Raw genomic sequence first — 7,162 nt, 5'->3', positions numbered from 1 at the left:
CCCCTCCAATCTGGCTTCCACCCCCACCACTCCACTGAAACCGCCCTCTCAAAGGTCACCAATGATCTCCTTCTTGCAAAATCTAAAGACTTCTTCTCCATCTGAATCCTCCTCAACCTCTCAGCTGCTTTTGACACTGTAGACCATCCCCTTCTCCTCAACACGTTATCCAACCTGGGCTTCAGTGACACTGTCCTCTGCTGGTTCTCCTCTTCTCTCTCTGGCCATTCATGCTCAATCTCCTTTGCCCGCTCCTCCTCCCCCTCCCATCCCTAACTGTAGGGGTCCCTCAAGGATCAGTTCTTGGTCCCCTTATATTCCCCATCTACACTTACTCCCATGAAGAACTCATTCACTCCCAAGGCTTCAAGTATCATCTCTATGCGGATGACACCCAAACCTATATGCCCTCTCCTGTTCTCTCTCCCTCCCTCCAGGCTCACATCTCCTCCTGCCTTCAGGATAGCTCTACTTGGATGTCCTCCCACCACCTCAAACTCAATATGTCCAAGACAGAGCTCCTTATCTTCCCTCCCAAACCCTCTCCTCTCCCTGACTTTCCCATCACTGTGGACGGCACACCCATCCTTCCCGTCTCACAAGCCTGCAACCTTGGTGTTATCCTTGACTCTGCTCTCATTCATCCCACGTATCCAATCCATCACCAGTTCCTACCAGTCTCACCTTCACAACGTCACCAAGATCTGCTCTTTCTTCTCCATCCAAACCACTACCACGTTAGTACAATCACTCAACCTATCCTAACTGGATCAGCCTCCTTTCTGACCTCCCAACCTCCAGTCTCTCCCCACTGCAGTCCATACTTCACTCTGCCAACCGGATTATCTTTCTACAGAAACGTTCTGGGTATGTCACTCCCCCTCCTCAAAAAACTCCAGTGATTGCCTATCAACCTCTGTGTCAAACAAAAACTCCTCACTATTGGCTTCAAAGCTCTCCATCACCTTGCCCCTTCTTACCGCACCTCTCTTCTCTCCTTCTACAGCCCAGCCTGCACACTCCACCCCTCTGGTGCTAACCTTCTCACTGTGTCTCATTCTCACCTGTCCTGCCTTTGACCCTGGCCCACGTCCTACCTCTGACCTGGAACACCTTCCCTCCACAAATCTGACAGTCACACTTCCCCCCTTCAAAGCCCTACTGAAGGCTTGGCTCACCTCCTCCAAGAGGCCTTCCCAGACTAAGTCCCCTTTTTCCTCAGCTCCCCCTCCCCTCCATGTCATCCCAACTAGCACCCTTTGCTCCACTCTCATCTCCCCGCCCCACAGCACGTGTGTATATATGTACATAATCTATAATTCCATTTATTTATATTGATGCCTGTTTAGTTGTTTTGATGTCTGCCTCCCCCCTTCTAGACTGTAAGCCCGGTGTGGGCAGGGATTGTCTTTATTGCTGAATTGTACTTTTCAAGTGCTAAGTACAGTGCTCTACACACAGTAAGCACTCAATAAATACGATTGAATGAATGAATGAGAGTATATGTAAACTAAACCATGACGGCACATTGGTTATGCTGTGTAGGCCCTTGACTATTATTTAGTGGTTGTTGGTCTTTCGGATATTTCATAAGCACTTACTACGTGCCAAATACTGTGCTAAACTCTGGGTAGATAGAAGATAACCAGGTTGGGCACAGTCTCTGTCCCACTCAGGTCTCACAGACTATGGGGGAGGGAGAACATTGAATCCCCATTTACAGATGAAGAAACTGAGTAATAAAAAAAGGTCTCACAGCAGGGAAGGGGCCTAGCTGGATTTTGAATCCAGCCCCTCCGAATCCCAGGCCTGCAATCTTTCGACTAGGCCACGCCACCTCACTGTTTAGATAGTCCCTCTGATCTAGGTTTCACAGTCAATCTGAATCATTGCAGCTCCAGAGTAGACTTTTGATGTTTAATTTCTATCTACTAATCAGTCATATTTATTGAGCACTTACTGTGTGCAGAGCTCTGTACTAAGCACTTGGGAGAGTACAGAATAACAGAGTTGGTAAACACATATGAACAATCTACCCAATTTGGTTTAATTTACAAAAAACATGGGCAAATGTTCTGCTGTGAACTGCTGAATCAGACTGGCATCTTGTACAGTCCAAGTATCCACTTCACTTTCTGCCCTATAGAACAGACCTTTATTCAGATCTGCCAAAACAGAAGTCATCTTCGTGTTATTCAGTACTGTACTAGGTACAGTGCTCTTAATGGTATCCTAAATCGTCTTCAATTGTCATCACCAATAAAAACACTGATATAACAGCTAATGTGCTCAGTGTGTTTGTATGCATTGTATTACAAGAGTTAATAGTAGTATGAGTAAAGTTATTTATTGCATGCCCCAGGTTGCAGTGCATTGTATCAAGCCCTTGGAAAAATACAATAGAGGGAAGTGACATGTTCCTTCACTGCTAGGAGCTGTCATTCTAATCACTAGGAATATCTAGGTACATACCTTATTTTATAACCTCTCCTTTTTTTCCTTCTCATGGTCATCACCAATCATGGATACTCTGAAGGTTAGCCACAACACGAACAATTTGACTGCAAAATGTTTGGAATTCATTTGTGACAATAACTTTGCCTTTTTCATCATTATCATTTTGTTCAGTTGTAGTGCTTTTAAAATAACAATGTAATTCTCTTCTGAACAGTTTCATAATATCAACATTTAGGCTTAAAATAAATTTAAAATCTGTGCCAAATGGTGATGGTAATAGTAATGGTATTTGTTAAGCATGGAAGTAGATAAAAGATAATCAGGTTGGGCACAATTCCAGTCCTAAACGGGGACCACAGTCTAAAGGGGAGGGAGAGCAGGTATAGAATCCCCATTTTAGAGATGAGTAAACTGAGGTGCAGAAAAGTTAAGTGATTTTCCCAAGGTCACACACATAAGGCAAGTAGCAGAGGCAAAATTAGAATCCAGTTCCCTTACTCCCTGGCCAAAGTGTTTAGGGTGATGGGGTCATAGAGTATAAAAATAAAGCATGTCAGATCATAAATTCTTGACATATAATTCAAAATGTGAAACAAAAGTTGAATCATATAATTCTTTAATTGTAAATAAATGGCATTGCTTTTTCATTCATTCAATCATATTTATTAAGAGCTTACTGTGTGCAGAGCACTGTAGTAAGTGCTTGGGAAGTACAAGTTGGCAACATATATTTTTGTACTATCATTTTGATAGAAATTACTCTCAAATCCAATCAATCAACCAAATTGTTGAGTGCTTACTGTATGCAGAGTACTATACTAAGCACTTGAAAGAATACAATATAACAAACACATTCCCCGCCCACAATGTGATTACAGCCTACAATTACTGCTGTGAATTTAAAGCTTTTGAACAAAGTTTCATGCATCACAGATGCTCTGAATTGACTCAGTGTGACTAATTTCATCACTTGAAAAATTATACTAACAGTAGAATGCCCTAAAAAGGACTTTTCTGTTTTTGGTAGGAAACTCTAGTGATACTATAAGTTAAAACAATTTTTGGAAAACAATGGATTTTCTTCATCTTATGTCTACTGTAACTTACATTGATAGTATGGGAAATGCTTATTCCTAGATTGCTTTGATTAAAAGAGTCGATTAATACTTTATCTCCAAGAAAGGGACCTAGACCTGCTCTGGACTTAGAACTTGTGGTTGAAACATTAGGTTTTGGTATTATTCACTGGAAAATAATCAATAGTATTTACTGATGCTTACTGTGTGCAGGGCACTTAGTACAGAGTACAATACAACAATAAACAGACATTCTCTGCCCTCATTAAGTTTACAGTCTAGAGGGGAGGAGACAAACACTAATAGAAATAGATAAATTACAGCTATGTACATAGGTGCTGTGGGGCTGGGAGAGGGTTGAACAAAGTGGGAAAGTAGGGTGATGCAGAAGGGAGTGGGAGAGGAAAGGGGGGCTTAATCTGGGAAGGCCTCTTGAAGAAGAAATGCCTTCAGTAAGGCTTGGAAGGAGGTGGGGGAGAAGAGTAATTATCTGCCAGATTTGAGGAGGAAGGTTGTTCCAGGCCAGAGGCAGTACTTGGGCCAGGGGTTGGCAGTGAGATAGGTGAGATGGAGATAGCTGAGGTGGAGGCACATTGAGAAGGTTAGCAGTTGTAGTAGGAGAGTAACAAATGGGGTTGGCCGGGAGGTGATTGAGTGCTTTAAAGCCAATGGTAAGGAGTTTTTGTTTGATGTGGAGGTGGGTGGGCAACCACTGGAGGCTTTTGAGGAGTGGGGAAACATGTCCTGAACATTTTTGTAGAAAAATTATCTGGGAAAGAAAGTGAAAAATGAACTGGAGTGGGGAGAGACAGGAGGCGGGGAGGTCAGCAAGGTGGCTGATACAGTAAAGGCAGAATAAGATGACACATTCGCTGCCCAAAACAAGTTTACAGTATGAACATGACTTCCACTTTAGGAAGGTGATCCAGATTTTATTTTTTTATTTTTTGCCCTTGTGGACATGGGGTATGAGCTAAATAAAACAAAACAAAACTGCTTTTATTTCAATTTTGAACTCAAATAAGGTCAAAAGCATTATTTATCACAAGTATTTAGACAGATTCTCTCTCTGCACCACCAAAATTTCAGGAGATAACCTTTCATTTCACGGGAAAGGAACATGTCACTTCATTTCATTTGTAACAGATGTTTACATCTGTAACATCATAATGTATATATTGGATTTCCCTCTCCATTTGCCAATTATACCAATTATGCCATTCAGTCCAAGACTGAACTCCTTATCTTCCCTCCCAAACCCTGTCCTCTCCCTGACTTTCCCATCACTGTAGATGGCATTACCATCCTTCCCGTCTCGCAAGCCTGCAACTTTGGTGTCATCCTTGACTCCTCTTTCTCGTTCACCCCACACATCCAGTTCATCACGAAAATCTGCTGGTCTCACCTCCACAACATCACCAAGATCCACCCTTTCCTCTCCATCCAAACCACTACCTTGCTGGTTCAATCTCTCGTCCTATTCCGACTGGATTACTGCATCAGCCTCTTCTTTGATCTCCCATCCTTCTCTCTCTCTCCCTGTTTCAGTCTATACTTTGCTTTGCTGCCCGGATTATCTTTGTACAGAAATGCTCTGGGCATGTCATTATCCTCCTCAAAAATCTCCAGTGGTTACCTATCAACCTATGAATCAAGCAAAAACTCCTCATTCTCAACTTCAAGGCTCTCCATCACCTCGCCCCCTTCTACCTCACCTCCCTTCTCTCCTTCTACACCCCAGCCCACACCCTCCGCTTCTCTGCCGCTAACCTCCGTACTGTGCCTCGTTCTCGCCTGTCCTGCTGTCAACCCCCAGCCTACGTCCTTCCCCTGGCCTGGAATGCCCTCCCTCCACACATCTGCCAAACTAGCTCTCTTGCTCCCTTCAAAGCCCTACTGAGAGCTTACCTCCTCCAGGAGGCCTTCCCAGACTGAGCCCCCTTTTTCCTCTCCTCCTCTCCACCCCCCCGCCTTACCTCCTTCCCCTCCCTACAGCACTTGTATATATTTGTACAGATTTATTCCTTTATTTATTTTACTTGTACATATTTACTATTCAATTTATTTTTTAAATAATGTGCATATAGCTATAATTCTATTTGTTCTGATGATTTTGACATCTGTCTACATGTTTTGTTTTGTTGCCTGTCTCCCCTGTGAGCCCATTGTTGGGTAGTGACCGTCTCTATATGTTGCCGACTAGTACTTCCCAAGTGCTTAGTACAGTGCTCTGCACACTGTAAGCACTCAATAAATATGATTGAATGAATGAATATAGCTATAATTCTATTTGTTCTGACGATTTTGACATCTGTCTTCATGTTTTGTTTTGTTGTCTGTCTCCCCTGTGAGCCTGTTGTTGGGTAGTGACCGTCTCTGTTGCCGACTTGTACTTCCCAAGCGCTTAGTACTGCACACAGTAAGCACTCAATAAATATGATTGAATGAATGAATGATACAAAAAATACAAGCTGATCCAACTATCTTATATCTACCTAGTACTCAGAACAGTGCGTGGCACATAGTAAGCACTTAACAGATACCAGTATTATCATTTCCTCTGATGAACTCACCAGTTAATTGCTCAAATCTCCATTTCATTTTAACCCATATAAATACAGACTTTGTTCTGAAAGACCAGTCTTAAGGCACATTTTTATCATTTGGTTGAAGTGTAGGATAGACTTTTAAAAATGTGAGCACAAGGAGAATTAAAAAGCTGTAGTGGGAACTTTGGCTAGATTGTTAAACTCATTGTGGGCAGGGAACATGTCAGGGAACTCTGTCATCTACTAACTGTTACATTGCAATAATAATAATAATAATATGGTATTTGTTAAGCACTTACTATGTGACAAGCACTGTTCTAAGCACTGGGATAGATACAAGGTAATCAGGTTGTCCCACAAAGGGCTCACAGTCTTAATCTCCATTTTACAGATGAGGTAACTGAGGCACGAAGAAGTGAAGTGCCTGGCCCAAAGTCACACAGCTGACAAGTAGCAGATCCGGGATTAGAACCCACGACCTCTGACTCCCAAGCCCGGGCTCTTTCCACTAAGCCACGCTGCTTCTCTTGATTGACTGACTGGGTTATATCCAAATCAGGTGACACTCACAGCAATTGGAAAACAATGGAAAGGAGACTGTTGTTTGCTACTTAGTGTAGTTTCAGTTTAATCCCCCTTTGAGCTGTAAACTCATTGTGGGAAGGGACTGTGTCTGTTTATTGTTATACTGTACTCTCTTAAGCGCTTAGTACTGTGCTCTGCACACAATAAGTGCTCAATAAATATGATTGAATTGATATTCAACCCAACAAAAGGGGGATTGGTAAGTAGTATGTTTGTCCCACTTCAGTCTTGTTCATTTTGAAAAAGATAGCTTGGGTTTCTAAGACCAGGCATGGGGTCCATTGTTCATGCTTCCTTCTGTGTGTGTGTGCCCAGGCCCCTCGACTGACTCAGGAACCTACATGATTGACAGCTAATATCTGGTTCTCTCCTCCCTCCTCCCTTTTTTCTACTCCCTCCTCCCACTTTGCCTCTGACCTGCTCTCCTCAAGCTGAAGAGTGAGTTGAGGGACTGGATGAAGGAGGCTGAGGAAAGTCTGAAGTTCTCCCTGCCAT

The sequence above is a fragment of the Tachyglossus aculeatus genome, chromosome 2, assembly GCF_015852505.1.
Source record: "Tachyglossus aculeatus isolate mTacAcu1 chromosome 2, mTacAcu1.pri, whole genome shotgun sequence".
In the NCBI taxonomy this organism is placed as follows: domain Eukaryota; kingdom Metazoa; phylum Chordata; class Mammalia; order Monotremata; family Tachyglossidae; genus Tachyglossus; species Tachyglossus aculeatus.
The sequence above is the reverse complement of the archived record's forward strand: the minus strand, read 5'-3'. Positions refer to the sequence as shown.